General features: G+C 49.3%; 1 long non-coding RNA gene across 2 annotated transcripts in view; it reads left to right on the forward strand.

The window, feature by feature from the left end:
- Positions 1–4,199: 4,199 nt before the first annotated feature.
- Positions 4,200–17,061, forward strand: part of LOC109373513 (uncharacterized) — a 50,623-nt gene continuing 37,761 nt past the window's right edge. For both annotated transcript variants that reach the window (XR_002122241.1, XR_002122242.1), the window contains exons 1-3: positions 4,200–7,015; positions 8,256–13,746; positions 14,607–14,680. This is a non-coding gene — a long non-coding RNA (uncharacterized LOC109373513). The remainder of the gene's footprint in view (positions 7,016–8,255; positions 13,747–14,606; positions 14,681–17,061) is intronic.

Raw genomic sequence — 17,061 nt, forward strand, 5'->3', positions numbered from 1 at the left:
TCGGCTGGGGCTCCTAGCATTGCTGCTTTTAGAGTTGTGTTCGCTCACAGAAAGCCTTTTCCAAGATTTACGTAGCCCAGCTAGTGGAACCCACTTCTGTGTCTCTCCCAGCCTGCCTCTGGCCTCTGCTGGGTGAGTCTGCAGCGAACGACCTACGTTCTCGCACAAGAGGTTGGAGCACTTCACCTTTCAGGTCTCTTTTCAGTCCCAGCACGGATTCTCTGAGTGCAAATAGGAAATTACCACAAACCTCCACCTAGGGTGGGGGATTTTACCCATCCCCACGCAACAGACAGTTTGTCAGGACGTCAGAGGACCTTTGCACCCTGTTGTCTTCTGCAAAAGCTCTTAGTTCAAACTCATGGTCTACTCCACTGAGCTTGGCCATGATCCCTGGCCAGTTGTCAGAAAAGGCAGGCTCCCCTGTGGTTCTGTCTGGACTCCTGTGGTCCTTTGGACCACCATCTCTCACCAGATGTCATCAGCGATCATTGCCTGTGCCATTTGCTTAAGCCTAAGCTTGGGTGAGGGGACCAAGACGAGTAGGAAGCTGTGTCCCAGCATCTTACAAGTCATTGCTCTCTCACAGCATTTCTCTCTTTAAAACAGGCGCTGGGTTCCCGTGGCTCCTGAAATCTTCCCCCATCTGTAGCGTTCTCTGACTCATTCTCCCTGCTCTGTGAGAGAAAGCTCAGCCTCTCTTTACAGGCTCATGAAGTCCTTCCAGCCCATTCACAGGCTACCTGGGGCAGCCTCTGTGGAATGCCCCTCTGTGCCCAGCGTCAGGCCTGCCCCTCTAGGGGTGTGCCAGCAAGACAGGAGAGTTTTGCTTTGCAGAGTTTACATTCTGGCCAGAAGACCAGAGACCATCTGCACAGTAGCCCAGCCCGCATTTCTTTCCAACCTGAATCCCCTCTAAACATGAACGTGGTTGGAAAGGCAGAGGCCCAGTAGCTTCCAAAACGGAGAGAGACCTGGCCTGTCTGTCCCCTGCTCCACCTAGGCTGTGCAGGCCTGGGCCAGGCCAGCTGGGAACTTACCCGAAGGAAGGGTGAGTGAAGAAGGAGATGCTGTCTGTGTGAGGAGCACTGGGGCTCCTGAGGATTTATAGTCACTGTGTGACTCATCTATTGATCCAGGCCAGCCTCTTGTGTTCAGCCTCAGTTACGTGACCTATGCTGTCGCCCCACCTCCCTGATTGCAAGCATTCATGGAGATTTTGGCATTCTTGAGATGGACAGCCTCATGTGACTGGCCCCTTCTCTGATGCAACCGTGTGGCAGGTTGGCAAAGGGGACGGCCAACAAGAGTGGATGACTGACATTATTTCCAAAATCTCTGGAATGGGGCACATGCCATCAGCAGAGGGCCATGCCTGAGGAATAGGTTCCATACTCTTGAGGCAGCCTAAGAGGGTCACACTGGCGGTCTCAGTTATCGGTCCAAGGAGTATGGACCTTTCAAATCCCACTGGCTTCTGACCCCATTGCTAGGAAACCTTGTAACTTCAGAGAGAACCCGCCCCTCTTTTACCCCAGTTTTCTCCTCCAGGGTTTCATGTGTGCTTTGCTGGGATGTTTCTGTCTTGCCCACTAGCTTAGAGTGTGTGAGCCCCTGGCACCCAGTTCTGGGCTGGACACCGTGGATACGGCTGCGACTAATGGGACACTGGTGGCTGCTTTGATTAGTTCCTGGACACAGCAGGTGTCTGAGAAAATTGATCATCAATACTGACTTTCCTTGCAGAGGAGCAAGCTGGAGATGGACTGTGTTGTCCTTGCCGCCATGGCCTTTTGGTCTTGGCCTTGTGCCACAAAACTGACGTTAGCCTGAGAGGCAGCCATGGAATGGAATGGACTTGGGCTTAGGTGACTGGGTTTGGGGGATCCTTGTGCTACTTGCCAGCTGTGTCACCTTGGGCAAAGTCACAGCACCTCACCCAGTGCCTGCACAAAGAAGACTCAGTATTTGTTGGCTGTTGAACGAACAGGCTCTCTGACGCTCAGTTACCTTGTCTATCAAACAGGAATAGTAATGCCTGTTAAGAGGGAATAGTTTTATGTATAGTGTAGAAGACCAAGCATCATTTTCATTGTTTTCTCCCGTAACAACACGTTTGGACCTCTGACTTGGCCTGCCCTTGGACACCGTGGTCAGGAGTCTATGGAAGGCTTGAGGCTAGCTCGTCTCTACGAGAGTAACTCAGAACTTCCCTGTTGACCCTGGGTCAGTAACATCACCCTTGTGTATGAAGACCTCGTGCTTCCCTTGTTTCATCACTGGAACTCCATTGTTTAAGATTCCACACTTGAACTTTGTTCCGCCCAGCTATGTGTTGTAATGACAGCTCCAATGATAAGTTGACTGTTAATTATGGTCGAGTTTTCATGATCCTGATTAGACTATGTGGACTTAGAAATTTGTAGCACTAATTTCGGTTTGGACAGCATGAACCCAGGTGAACACAGGTGCTTCCCTCCTCAGAGCGTAGCCAAGAGAGAAAAGGCACCACGGTGATTTTGAACGGAAAGAGCCTTCAATGAGATGATTGCCATGGGTATACAAGAACCAGTTTTATTTAGTTGGGAGAGGGGGACCTGTGTGGACCATGGATGGTTGCAGCACTGACCTGTGGGCCATGTCGGCCCATTCTGTGTGTGCTTCAGTTCTTTGGGAAATGTGAGGAAAAGGATGTCAGCCGTGTGATCTTGAGAAGAAAAATCTTTCATTTTGAAATCATGGCCTTCCTCCCGTTTTTTGGTGTTCAAATAACCATTTCTTTTGAAAGTGATGGCGACAAGAGGTTATAGTTGTTTTTTTTTGTTCTTGTCAGAATAAAACTGGGCTATCATCTGATGGCTACTACAGTTTTTCTTTTTTTAAACTGAGCCATCCTGTCAACAGCCTGTTGGCAGCTCAGCGGCAGCTCAGCTCGGGCTGGGAATCGAACCGCTGTTGCTCAGAGCATGCACTCTTGAGCGAGCTTTTAACCAACGGAGCCACTCAGCCTGCCAGTTACTACATGTTTTTTGAGGGAGATGTTACTTCTCCATGAAACTGCAACGTTTGGTTAACTTGAGTGCAGGCGACCTCAGAGAGCTATCCATCTTCAGATTGCCCACGTGCATTTGGAGGGCTTATGTTCTTCTGAGAAGAATGCGGTATCTTCTATCAGATTGAAGATCCTGATGCTTTCTTCATGATTCCAGCCAACACCAGTGTACTGGGCATCCTGCCAAGCATTAAGGAAGAGGCAGGAGCCTTTGAAAGCTGGATCTCCTTAGTAAATTGGTGGTGGGGGAGGTGGGGGACTCTGTGTCTGCCTCTGCCACCCTATATAGCATTTCATAAGGAAAACCTAACTAGTCGTTTATCTTGGCTTGTGGAGAGTCTGATGCAACATGGTGCTGAGAGCTCTCAGCCTGAGTTTGCCTCTCCTGAGGTGTGGCTTTATGAGCCTGGTTCCCCATTTTATCCCTCTAGACCAAAAGTAGTCCCCGTGGGATATCTGTGTGGACAGCCATTGATGACCTCATTTTATTATATCAGAAAATGGGGGAAGTGCGTAGAATTATTACATTTAGGTATTTGTAAGACTTGGCATGGCAGACTTTTAAGATTTATAGCCTTCAGACATTTCATCCTGCCCATGTGCTTGCTGGCATGGCTGAGTTCTGACAGATTAGGACGAACATGGTTCTTGCCTGGACTTGTCTCCTTAGAGGGGCTGGCCCGCGGAGCACATGTTGGTGTCCTGTGAGGTGCGAGGCATTCAGTCATTGGTGCTCCGTACATCCTGGTGGAATTGAAGGCAGTTTTTTTTTTTTAAGATTTTTATTGGTGAATTGGGGGGTTGGGAACAGTGCTGGGGAATTGGGGGAAGGGGAACAGACAAGTTGCTGTAATTTTGTTCTTCAGTCTAGTTGTGGAGGATGTTGCTTCACTGGCCCAAGTTGGCACCATCATTGCGCTCTTCCCGGGTGAGGCAGATCAGTCGCCGGCTTCTGGATGGCCGCTCACGCTGGCTGCTGGCCGCTCACGCTGGCTACTGGCTACACACGGTAGCCCATGGCAACCCACTGCCACAGGGACTGCAGCCCACGCCGTCGCCGGCGACTCACAGCAGCCCAGCTCCAGGTTGAGCCATTGTTCAGCATCTTAGCTGTAGAGGGCAGTGTCACTGGCCCTCATATGTGGGATCCGAACCGGGGCCCTCTGGCATCCCAAGCGAGTTCTTAACCATCGCGCCACTCGGCCAGCCCAGAAGGTAGTTTCTGAGACCCATGGTCGACCCCCAGTCTGAGGGGGGAGTTTACAGCTTTTAAGCTTGGGGAGCCCCCAGTCTGATAGAAGCCTGCTCATCACAACCTTTGACTATCTAAAGCTATACATGTGAATTCTCATGACTGAGTGCCGACAACCTTCACACCTGAGGGAAAGGGCCGCGTGGCTTGTAAAGAAGGAGAGGCCACAGGGCAGGGGGCTGGGAGCTCTGGCAGGGCAGGCACAAAGCTCGGAAGGCCTTTGCATTGTTTAGGTTGAATGGGGACAGTTTTCTTTTAGAGTCCCAGCATCGCCCGGGGCTGCCATTTCTCGCCTCTCTGAAGCCCCGTTGGTCAGCAGTTGAAGAGGTGGTTGGCTGTGGTTGCTGAGTGGGGAGAAAGCCAGCTCTGTGGTGGCTCCCAGCTCCTGGAACTACTTCTCCAGGAAGCTTCCCGAGGTTCATCCCACCCATTGCTTCCATTTTCCCGGCTGCTTTCCCTTTCCAAGGCCTTAGGAAAGATGGTACTAGTGACAGCCTGTTAATGACACATTCTGTTAGTCTTGTCTCCTCTTTCAAGTTATAACTGCTCTTGAGAGGGTAGTCCCTGTTAGTACTTTCTTCTGCACCCTAAGCTTTGCAAAGAGTTTAGAGCCCCCTGGGACTTCATCAGGACGTGTGGACTCTTGAGGCAGCCCACTTTCAGGTTCTCGTTTGCGTGGAGGAGGACCACAGCTGAATGATTCCAGGACTCCTGAATGGCTTGTAGATGCACGCAGGGTCAGCTGTGCTCCCAGGGGCCACGCCTGCCTGGCCCGGGTTTCCCGTGTGGACAGACTGGTTTATGGGCTGCTGTCACATACGTTTCTTGTTTGTTCCTCTCGATAGTCCTGTGTGCTCAGTGATGTGTTATCCTCATTTCTCAAACGTGGAAGCAGCTCAGAGAGGCTAATGGAATGGGTCAAATTCCCACAGCCATTAAGTGGCCAAGGCAGGATTCAGACCCAGTGCTTTTGATTCTAAATCTTGTGCTCTTCCCCTGCCCTGTGTAGCTCTTCTTTCTGGATCAGTGTAGGCAGAATGAAGGGGCAGTGCCCTGTCAGGCTCAGGGTCACACCCTCTGGGAGATGGGGAACAGAGCTTGCTCTCATGGATGCGCTTAGCTCCACGGGACAATTCTGTGCACTGGAAGGCCGCAGGAGCTGGGAGGACACACTGATGTCATTTAATCCACCCTGACATTTGTAGAGGTAGATGAAGACTCCAAGGCCCAGAGAGGCTAAAACACTTCCCAAGGCCACACAGCAGGGCCAAGACTACACCTGGATCTCTGGCCCCCCCCCAGCTCAGTACGCCTTCCACTGTAAATTCAGGGTATGACTTCCTGCTTTCTCCTGACAGGAGTAGCTCCAGGTGTTGGCAGTGAGACCAGAGAGTCGTTAAAATGACTGTCAAAGTGTTTATTGCTGAGCAGACATGCACAAGGACGCTGGGCCTGGCAGCAGATTGCTGATTTCCCCAGGCCCTGTCACAGCTGCTACGGGGCCTGAGGGCCCAGGGCCTTCCTCCTGAGCTCATATGCAAACGTTCAGAGCCGGGAGGAGCAGTGAGCAGCGCTTGTGGGCTCTAGTCCTGCTCCCAGACTGGCAGTGTCTCCTGAGGCCTGTAGGAGTTTTGTGCCTGGTGGTGGTTGGTGGTCCAAGAATGTCGGTCCCTTGACCAGCCCATCCACAAATCCATGGGTGGAGAACCCGTGTGGTGGTGACTGGATCCCAAGGCAAATGGAATCTGGAAATCACCGTGATAGGAAAAAGCACAAGCATTTTAAACCGATAGCCTTTTAGGCTCTTTGGCCTAAAGCCTTAACCAAGCTTTCCAGACGTGGGCCGCTTTAGATGGTGCTACCAGTGTGCCCCACCTTCACTGGGGTCACTGAAAGGAAGGTAAGTGCTCTTTCCATTTTGGTTTCCAATCCAGTTTGGATACTTGAATACTACTTTCAGGAATCCCCTGGGGCTGCCGTGGGCTATGAGGATGACTTCTGTCTAACCACAGATTGTTAATACGGTTTACTACTGAGAACCAGAATCGATCCAGTCTGTCATGACCAGGAAACGTTCCTCACACGTGCTGGTCAGCCTTTAATTTTTGCTCATTCTTCAAACCGTACTCCTTATTTCAATAGCCGAATTGACTGAAATTAGGTGGATGACTTGGAGCAAACCTTCCCATTACACAGGTGGAAATGATCATGATTTGGTGGGTGGGTCTCTAGTGACTTCTTCATTTGGGTCCAACCGTGTGCTCAGCGACTCCCCAGGTGAGGCCCTGGGGAACCATTGTGCACACCTGGGACAGGTTCCCAGGGCTTTCCCCTCTGGGCAAGGAGCACCATCCAGACAAGATCAGATACCTCCGACTCTCCGTGTTCCCGTCCAGCTCAGGGCTGGTAAGTATTTGTTCATTAGCCAAAGAGATGGTGAGAATTTAGTCTCATATCCCGGGGCACATGTAACCTAATTCAGTTCTGGGTGGAAAGTAGCTTAAATAAGTCAGCCGTGGCACACTGCTCTCCCTGGCACCCCCACCTTTCATCCAAGGTCCTGATTTCCCCACTGTCTCTGGCTTCTTATTTTTCAGATTCTGACTTGGATCGTGGCTTTCCAGTGACCCTGACCTCCTGTGGTCCAGTGGTCAGCTTTGTGGATGGGCCTGAAGCAGCCCCCTGGGAGCCGTGAGGTTTGCTAGTCTCCGGTGTGTTCTGAAGGGTGGCCATCAGAATATCCCCTCTCCTGGGGTCTTATGGGCCCTGTGCTCTAAACCTGGCCCAACCACCAAGCCACTGTCCCCCGCCCTCAGGTTCTCCACCTGTAAAGCCCATCTGACTTGCTCCCGCCTTGGTTTTTTTTAGACCCCCTCCTGCCCATGGCCCCTCTCTGGACAGAGAGGAGGGAGGTGGGCGGGTCAGAGGCAGTGACAGGGACGAAATAGATGGGATGACAAGAACCACGAATCTCAGAGAGAGAACACGGACACTGTCGTGCTTCCCTGGGTGCCAGCTGCGGGCTCAAGTCGGGAATTTGGGGAGCTTTTCTCCCCAAGAGCTGACTGGAGGAGGAGGGAGGGTACAGCAGGAGGGCTGGGTGAGAAAAGTTGGTCTGTGTCATGAGTAATCTTTGCAGAGTATCATTACTCAGGGTGGATATAATTGCACAGGATTAAGAAAGACATGTGGGCAGGCGGCATTGCTTTATATTTTTCTGCAATTAATACATGACACTTTGGGTCCTTGAGAAGGATTAATATGGCTCCTGAATGCTCCTTGGCAGTGAGTCCCCTCTGGTGGGAACTGGTTTTTTTATCCTCTAGTAAGCCATTGTGCTGTAAAAATGCAAAGAAAATGAAGTACCCTTACTACACATAATCTGAAAAGCAAATCAAAGAAAAATAAGTCACCTATCATTCCAGTATCCAGACACAGCTGGTGTTAAAGTTTTGGTGACTATTTTTGTGTTGCTCTATTTCTTTTTTTCGTTTATACTTCCCTTGTGTATAACTCTCAGTTTGGGGCGCTGATTTGCCATGTGACATTGTTATTGTGCACATATCCCCATGTCCCTTGATGGTCTCTAACCATCCGTTTGAATGGCTGTGCACCGTTGCCCACTCCTGTTGGCAGCACTTAGACCTCCCGGCTGTGCTGGAACCTCTGGACCCTAGAGAGCTTGTTATTGAATTTCGTTGGGTCTTGGTTGTCTGTGAGGGGTTGCTGGCAGGGACCTCGTCTTCCTTTACATGCGCAGTGTGGCTGCGTAGTAGGTGAGGGGGAAGGTTTGTTGTGTGAGGACCCCCAACCCTTTACTTCTCGTCTCCCTTGTTTCTCCTTGTGCATAACCCAGTGATTCAGTTTCCCTAGACTAACTCTGCAGAATCATTGTTTCCCCCCAAATGTTGTTTTCATCTTGTCTCCTTAAATGTCACCTTCTCTTCACAGGCTTCCGGGCTCGGATTTTCTTGGGACCATGTGGTTGGACGCAACCCTTTTTAGTGTGTGTGAGAAGGTATGGGGAAGGGGCAGAGAGGGAGTCGACAGTCCAGTGGGCATTTGGGAAAGAGGTCACTTTGGATGCTTGAGTGCAATGCTAGCCAAGCACCCAAGGGATGAGGCGATGCAGAGAAAAGCAGCAGCTGAAAACACCTGCTCAGAAGAGGGGGGTTCAGAGCTAGGATTGGAAAACAGTGAAAAGGGGTTCTCCAGATTTGGACTTTCACCATTGTGTGTATTGCCATCATGTGCACATGTCATGCATATACATAGATATATACCTGTGTGTCATGTGTATACATATGGGTATGTGTGTACGTGTTCTGTCGCCTCTTCTCAGAAGCCCTGCCGTCCACACACTTTCATATCTCTCCTCACACCAACTCTTTCCCACAGAACCTGTTCCCTCTTTCCCGGGACGGTGGACAGAATTGCGGACGTCCCTCCCGGGCCCCAGGGTCGCTCTCTGACCCTCACTTTTCAGCCAGCCCTCGGTGTCCACAGCAGCTGCTGTGTGTGGAACTGACCCATGTCATTTCTCCACGACCATGCCTGTGGATTGGCCCTGATTATGTCATCCTTCTGCTAAAACTCCTGTGTCCTCGCATCAGGATGAAGCCCAGATTTCTTAGTCCAAAGGGCCTTTTGTGGTTCAGTTTCTGCCCACCTCTGACTATTCCCGGTAGAGGCATTTTGCTCCAGACACCCCCTGACCCCCGCTGAACCAGGCTGTATTCAGTGCCCTTTGTATTTTTTCCTGTGTGTTCTCTGCTTCAGTGAGTGTCCCCTTTCTTTCATTTGTCTAATTCCTAGTTACCTTTCAATACTCTCCCCAACATCACGCCTCCAAGAAGCCTTCCCCAGCACCCCACTGTGACTGAGAGAGCACCTCGTCTTGTAGCACAGTGGTCTTGTCTCCCACTAGACTGAGGTCTCCTTGGAGGGGACACCTGTTCGTTGTCTTGCATCTCAAGCATCCGGCTCGATGCCTGCACAGCCCACAGTGCATGCTGGGAGAAGGGTGGATGGATGGATGAATGCACGACTCCTCGCTCCCTTCTGGAACTGTCAGTGGCCTGGATATTAGGTCACTTAGCCTGGGTGGGGAGGACATTAAGTCTCTGTCCTAATTTTTTTTTCACCTCCCTAACGAGATTGTTTGTTCCTGGAGGGCAGGGGTGGCTTTGTAGCTCTTAGTAAACCTGGAGCCTGTGGACACACCAGGCACTGAGTCAGTGTTTATTGGAAGAAAAGAGAAAGAATTAAGTAGAGAACGGAGGGAGGGAGAGAAAGAAAAGGTAAGAAGGACAGATTTGTTTCAGAACTCGTCACGTGGCTGGTTTGAGTCCAGTCAGGATAAGGACTTTCCCTCCCTCCCCAACTTGGGGTTTTCTGATCCAATTCGGGCAACTCCTATGAAATGATAAGGCCTGTTTGGTCCGAAAGGGGGAGATAGTTGAGATTACAGTTTTTGAAGTTTTTAAGTGGATGTCCGTATAGGTTTCTGAATTATTGGTGCAATTTCATTGTCAAGAGGATTTGTGATGTTAATACCTGATTAAATTATTCATAGTATTTAATTGCTCCCCGGGATTAATTAGGACGCTTTACTCCTCATTATCTCTGTGGGATCCTGTGCGGATTGTAGAAAAGGTACATAAAGTGCTGTGTGCTCGCCACTGGTGAATCACAAACCCTGCTTATTTTACTAGCTATTTGCTATTTCTCTCCGCTTAGGAAAAGATTGAAGTTTGTGCTAGGTGAGGTTTTTGAGTCCTGAGTTCTTTCCTTACTGGTCTTGGAATTTGGAGCGAGTCACTTGATTTTACCTTAAAACAGGGCATAAAATAATAACAGCTTCACAATTATATGAGGGAACCAAATTTCAACCCTGGACCATGGAGTGAACATTTCTAATTGGGGGAAAAGACTAAGCAATAGAATCTGGGAATATAAACCACTCCTTTGAGCATTTGAGAATGAGAAGTAAAAGAAAAGAGGTACCCCTCCTCACCCCCATCCCTCCCTTTTAGAAGCTAATGACTTGTTCATGTTTATAGACTCTGGATAGAGGTAGAAAACATTTATTTTACTCAGGTAAATGTATATAACTGGGTAATAATTTGCAAAGGAAAAGAATAAAAGACTATTCAAATGTTACTTTTGACCTTCATGAAGATCTTAATGGGTTGAATATTTTCATTCATTTGCTAATTCGTGTGAGTTATCAAAATAGAATTTTATTTTAATCATCTCTTCATGCCACGAATAGAATGCAAAGGAGATATTTTTATAAAATTTGATATATTTTCTAGAAATGCTTATAGCTATGCTCTAATGTGTATTAGAACAAGTACTTCAGATTTATGATATTTATGGATAGTATTGCTTAGGATGAGGTAAAAGGAAGTAATACAACTGCTAAAATAAATTTGGCGAAGTGAAAATAGTGAATTGATCTAGAGAAAAGTATTAAATAATAATATAGGTGGTATGTGGCTATGGGAAAAACTGCAAAGGAGGTATGTGAATCACAGGTTTCTGAAACCCTGGATTGCAACGTGGGCCCTGGTATTTCCCTTTGGAGGGTTCCAAACATCCCCCTGGGACATGCAGACCGTGGTGTGGGAGTCCTGCCCCATGTTCAGTTAAGGGCAGGGGGAAGATCAGGAGTGTGAGAGCAGGCCCCTCTCTTCCTGCTCGAGGGACGCAAAGATTTGGGGGCTGAGCAGGGCACCTGTCTTTGGAGGCAGGCCAGAGGCATGCTGGGAGGTAAGCAGTGTGTCCTCTGAGCCCCTAGGCCTACCGCTCGTGCTTCTAGCCTCTGCTATTCTGCCTCCAACTCAGTATGAAAACGACTTCTGCATTGGGGTGAGACAGGTGACCAATCGGTGTCAGAAGACATCACATCACTCGCTAGCTGTGGGACCACATGTCCTGTCACTTAACCTTCCTGAGCCCATGTCTGTTCGTGTAAATTGGGTTTGATTTGCCTGCGTTTTACGGATGTCGTGAGGATTATACAATTTTGTTATGTGGGAAAGCTATTGAACAATAGCAGGTGTTGGAGTAAAGGTTGGTTGGACTCAAGGAAAGATCGTACAATCCATTGAGAGTGTAGACGTCTGATGATAGTTTTACGTGGATCTCCATCAGGGGCACACAGTGTGTAACCGCTGGAATTACAGTCGGAAGGACAAAGCGATATGGTAAAAGGTCAGGTGTCACTGAGGGTGGGGGAGGGGAAGTGAGCAGAGGCCTCTCCCAGGGCCAGCTCCCAGCGGGCTTGCCTTCCCCGTGGTTGGTGTTGCATTAGGGGTCTGGCTGGCCTGTCTGTTTGTCCTCATCTGTGCTCTTCTTGGAGCCATTCATTCAGTACCTAATACTATTATTACCATTTGTTGTGCCAAACACTATGTTACATGCTCTCCATGTGGGACTTCATTTAAACCTCACTGTGAGACCAGTATCACATATCACAGGTGACAATAGTGGTGTTTGAGGACCATGAAGAATGTGACCAGCATCACATGCTCAGAAGTAATGGAGCGCAGATGACAGGCAGGTTTGTCTGACGCCAAAGCCCATGCTTTTAAAACTCTGCTGTCCTGCGTGATAGACTGCTGCATCAGTGTTAGCATCTGCAGGTATTTTCTGAGAGCTGCCTAGTTGTCGCACATTGCTTTCGACATAGACAAAACACACAATTCCCCGTGGAACATTCTAGCACAGCGGGACAAGGACTGGGCTTCATGTAGACGCTGGGCAGCGCTCCACGCTGTCTGGTCTCAGCGTCCTGGTCTACACGAGGCGGGGCTGGGATGGCTGACCTCCCAAGTTCCTTCTAGCTCTGGAAGGACTGTGAGCTTCATGAGGGGAGGACTGGTGATGCCCATCTCTCAGCCTTGCATGGAAGTGCTGGCGGCCTGATTGGCCCATGTCTGTGGGATGCTCTCCCATCAAGGCCGCTGGCATTGGGTTGAGGGAGCATGTGGAGAGTTCAACCCAAGACGACTCTGGGCCCACAGGCCACGTTGGTTTGATCCGTCCGCTTTGGGGATCTTCCAGACCGAGATCTCTGAGGTACCCACAAAATTAAGGACCCCAAGAAGCTGGTTTATTAAACTACCGTGATAGAATGGGGGAGACTTGTACCTACCTTCAGCAGGGGACGTTCAGGCTTTTGGACCCCAAATCAACCTTGTTTTGGGTTGAATGGAAAGGAGGTTCCCAGCCAAGCCAGCGATGACCTATTCCAAGAAGTCTCTTCCAACACGGTTATGTGCTTCCTTTCTGAGCCACTATAATACTAAGAAAAAAATCATTTTCATGTTGTGTTTCCATCATGGGTTAATGTCTATCTCCTTTGCTGGATTAAGAACTCCTTGAGGGTAGAATGGAAATGTACCGATCATTCCAGTAGGTAGCCTGTCATGCAGTGGTGCCCGCTAAGTGGGGGTCAAACAAAGCGGAGGGGCACATCATCACCAGGGGGACTGTACCCACTTGTGGCCCTAGGAGGATGTTATTTCACTGGAGGACGAGCCTGCCCTGCTGAGCAGGTCACTTCCGCCAGGGAGCCCTTAGTGGCGCCTACCGTCATTGTCATCACCACTTAAGACTTAGCTACAGACAGGACACAGGGATGCCACACTTAACCCTGAGCCTTGCTTCAGCATAGTGTCCGGCCTTGGAAACCTGGGGGAGTCACCAGGAAGAGGTGACAGCAGGGTGACATTAATTGCCACTCATTGTGCTTAATCCCCCAGTGAATCAAATGTGAGATAATGGAGATGCTGCCGCCAAACCCTTGGCTGATGGAGATGGAATTAGCCTGGTTCAAGTCCAAATTATTTGTTGTCTTTGCTGGCAGGAGTGTGAGAAATGCCGCTGAGTTCCAGAGATGCCACGGCTGTTGTGTTTACTCTGTTTGAACAGGCGATTACAGGCGCAACAATTTGTTTTTCTTCAAAATAAATTGTTTTCTGATCCCTGAGCCTAATTGCTCACCTCGCTATCTGTGGCAGAACAGGATGAGTGTCCCTCAGCAGAGCTCGGTGTCTGTGGGGGTGTCGGGCCAGGTGTGGCCAGTGGGGCATTCTACCGCCACTGGAATGTGGCCTCCCCTCCCACTTGCTGACCTCTCCACATGGGAGATGGGTGTGGTCTGGTGGGTGTGGTCAAGGCTTGTCCAGGGGGGGCTAAGGGAGCCTGCCTTGGTGGACCCACTTTACTCTCTACTTTGTTCTTCCTCTCAAATGCATAAATGGAAATCGCCATTCACAGACAAACCCAAAATGGAGTCCACACGGAAGGCGGAGATCTATTTAGAACAAACTGGTGGGCCGGGAAGGAGCCCGTAAAGCCCTGTAGATCCTCCAACCTGGGAAGTACCATCCTATTTGCTGCTCTCATTCTAGTCCGTTACCCTTTTCTCCAGGTACCCTTCTAGGTGCCCTCTTCCCCCACCTTGTCCTGTCAGATGGCAGCAGCAAAATGGGGGGAGGGGCTTTAGTCTCAGTAGCCAGGTAATCAGCCCTGGAGTTTTCTGCTTTGTGCCTAGTTTGATTTCAACACGTCTATTTTCTTCATTCCCAACGCCATTGCTACCATGTCTGTGTTGCCATTACTTGCAACACTCATCAAATGCCAACACTGTACATTATCATCTGCTACCACAGTGTCATCATTACCCCTATCCCGACTATGACCACCGCCACCTGTGCCCATAGTCACCATCGCTACTGCCACCTCCACCAGCTTTATTGCCTCCATCACCTTCACTCCTACCACCATCACCACCACAATTACAAGTACCACCACGGTCACCTCCACTAATTCTCCCCATTGCCACCCCCCCACCACCTCCATCATTCCCAGCCCACTGCCACCTCTGCCATCACCTCCACCATCTTCTACACTCCCACCACCATCACCTCCACCACCATCGCTTACCATCTCCACCATTATTACCCCCACTACTGCTGCCACATGTCATTCTCATTATCACCACCACCACCATCACCACCATCGCCCTTATTCTCCCCACCACCAAGGCCACGACTAGGAGTCAATGAATAGCCATCTTCAAATGACTCAAAGGCTGTGGCAGAATAGTTAAAAGTTACTTAGCATGCGTACAGAAGTTAGAGTTAGAAAAATGGACAGAGATTACAAGGAGTTATAATTACATTTAGGCAAGTGTAAGTGATGTTTTTCCTGGAATTAGGAGAGACGAAGGGTGAGAAATTGGATGATAAAAGTTGAGTAATTTGGAGCATGCTGTGTTTATTTGCCTAGGTGACAGCCAGCTTGGATGGTCCAGTCCTCACTGATGCTTGAGTCCCCTCTATACACCCCCTTAAGAGTGGCATGTAAGTATATAATGCTTTTAGCATTCGGGAACTCATTTAATCCTGAAGTAGCTAGTTCCTTCTGGCTATTTTTATTTTGTATGTTTCTAATCCTTCTGTAATACAGGAATACATTCTTTTAAAACTTTTAGACACTTTAGATCAGGGTGAAATTCTTCCTGGTCACCATTCCTGATCCTTGTTCCTAAATCTTTGTTGCCTTTACACAGGCAACCAGTGTTGTAATTTGGTGCGATTTTTTTTTTAAAGATTTTTATTGGGGTATTGGGGGGATGGGAACAGCACTGGGGAATTGGGGGAAGGGGAACAGACAAGTTGCTGTCCTTTTGTTCTTCAGTCTAGTTGTGGAGGATGTTGCTTCACTGGCCCAAGTTGGCACCATCATTGCGCTCTTCCCAGGCGAGGCAGATCAGTCGCTGGCTTCTGGACGGCTGTTCACAGCGGCTGCTGGCCACTCACGCTGGCTGCTGGCCACTCACGCTGGCTGCTGGCCGCTCACGCTGGCTGCTGGCCGCTCACGCTGGCTGCTGGCCACTCACGCTGGCTGCTGGCCACATATGGTAGCCCATGGCAACCCACTGCCACAGGGGCTGCAGCCTACGCCGTCGCTGGCGACTCATGGCAGCCCAGCTGTAGGTTGAGCTGTTGTTCAGCATCTTAGCTGTGGAGGGCAGTGTCACTGGCCCTCATATGTGGGATCCGAACCGGGGCCCTCTGGCGTCCCAAGCCAGTTCTTAACCATCGCACCACTTGGCCGGCCCTGGTGCGATTTTTTTTAATAGGTCATTTCCTTGCCTTTATGTACATATTTGGAAACAATGTAGTATTGTATTGTGTGTATATTTTACACAAATAGCATACTTTATGTGTCTTTCTGCCCCTTGCTTTTTTTTTTTTTAAGTCAACAATAAATTAGTGGAATGGTTAAGAGGGTGGATTCTGGAGCCACTGTCTGGATTCAAATCACAGCTTCATCAACTTGTTAGTTGTGTGATCTAAATTATTAAACATCCCTTAGCCTCAGTTTCCTCCCCTGTTCATTGGGATTATAGTATTAATATTCCTGTATCCATAAGGTTCTGGTGAGGATGAAAGTTGACTCATGTAAGCACTTAGAGCAGTGACTCAGTGCTGTTCACAGGTAGACAGCCATATAATTTCTTGTCATTATGCCTTCATCATTTGTAGGTTGGATCTGCCACAGTCTATTTAGCCATCCCTAAATTGATGAGCATGTAGGTTGTTGCGATTTTCACTATTGCAAACAAGGCTTCCATGCATATATTTTTTTTACGCCTCCTTCTACAGCTGAATGGTAGTTTCTCAAAGGTGGAGAAGAAGTAAAGTGGCTGCAGTCTATCACTGGAAATGCTTTATTAGGAGAACATAGTTAGAATGAGTAGACCTCTGCCTCCTCTTCCTTCTACCTGTTGGTTTTAGTTCTAGTCCCTTGCCAATTTGAGCCACACAGCAACTCTGAGCTAGTAGAGCCCAGTGGTTGGGACTGATCAATAACCTCAGGTTCCGATGAACTTTGGCGATGGGGGTGGGGCAGGTCACATTTTGGGAGCTTGCTAAACATCCATATATAACAACTCGTTTAATCACTGTTACAAGTACCGCGACTGTCTCCATTTTACTCATGAGGAAAAGGAGGCAAAAAGAAGCCATGTAATGACTGAGGGGCCCACAACTCTAAGTAGTGGGTTTTTTATACAGCTGGGAATGCCGAATGTTACTCCACGTATCCTCTTAGTGTTCTGATCAGCACGTATAAAACAGTCAATACATGCTAGCACTATTCCAGGGCTGATGGGTGGTGATTAGGCCTAGAGAATTATTACCACCATTCCCCTGCTATCCTCAGATTGCAGTGGAGCTCATCTCTGGGGTGTTCATTTTATTTCTCTTGATAACAAGATAATGGAACTGTGGTTTCAAGCCTCGGGTTGACAGATCAGATAAACGCAAATATGCTTAAGTGCAAATGCGGATGCATTTGAATTCCCACTTGGGACTGAGCGGAAACCGATGGATGAAGAGCAAAGTGATGCTGGGCGCCCCCCAAAGAGACTGACTGGGGCGCCCGTACCTGGGACCCGAGGAGGGGAGGCCTTGGCTTGAGGCGCTGGAGTGTTGGGGGTGGACTGAAAAGACATTTCCTGTGACCCAGAAAATCGTGCTGGAGCCCAAAGGAAATGGCGCTCATTGAACATTTATTCTGGGATAGAAGCTGCAGCTACAGAGATGAAGAAGACGCAGCCCCCGCCCCCCAGGCGCTTACGTCGTGGACAGAGCAGAGACAAGTACATGAATGATGGCACGATGGGGTGACATGCGAGGACACACTCTAGAGAAAAATACACAGTGTCGGGCCGGCC

The sequence above is a fragment of the Hipposideros armiger genome, unplaced genomic scaffold, assembly GCF_001890085.2.
Source record: "Hipposideros armiger isolate ML-2016 unplaced genomic scaffold, ASM189008v1 scaffold_729, whole genome shotgun sequence".
In the NCBI taxonomy this organism is placed as follows: Eukaryota; Metazoa; Chordata; class Mammalia; order Chiroptera; family Hipposideridae; genus Hipposideros; species Hipposideros armiger.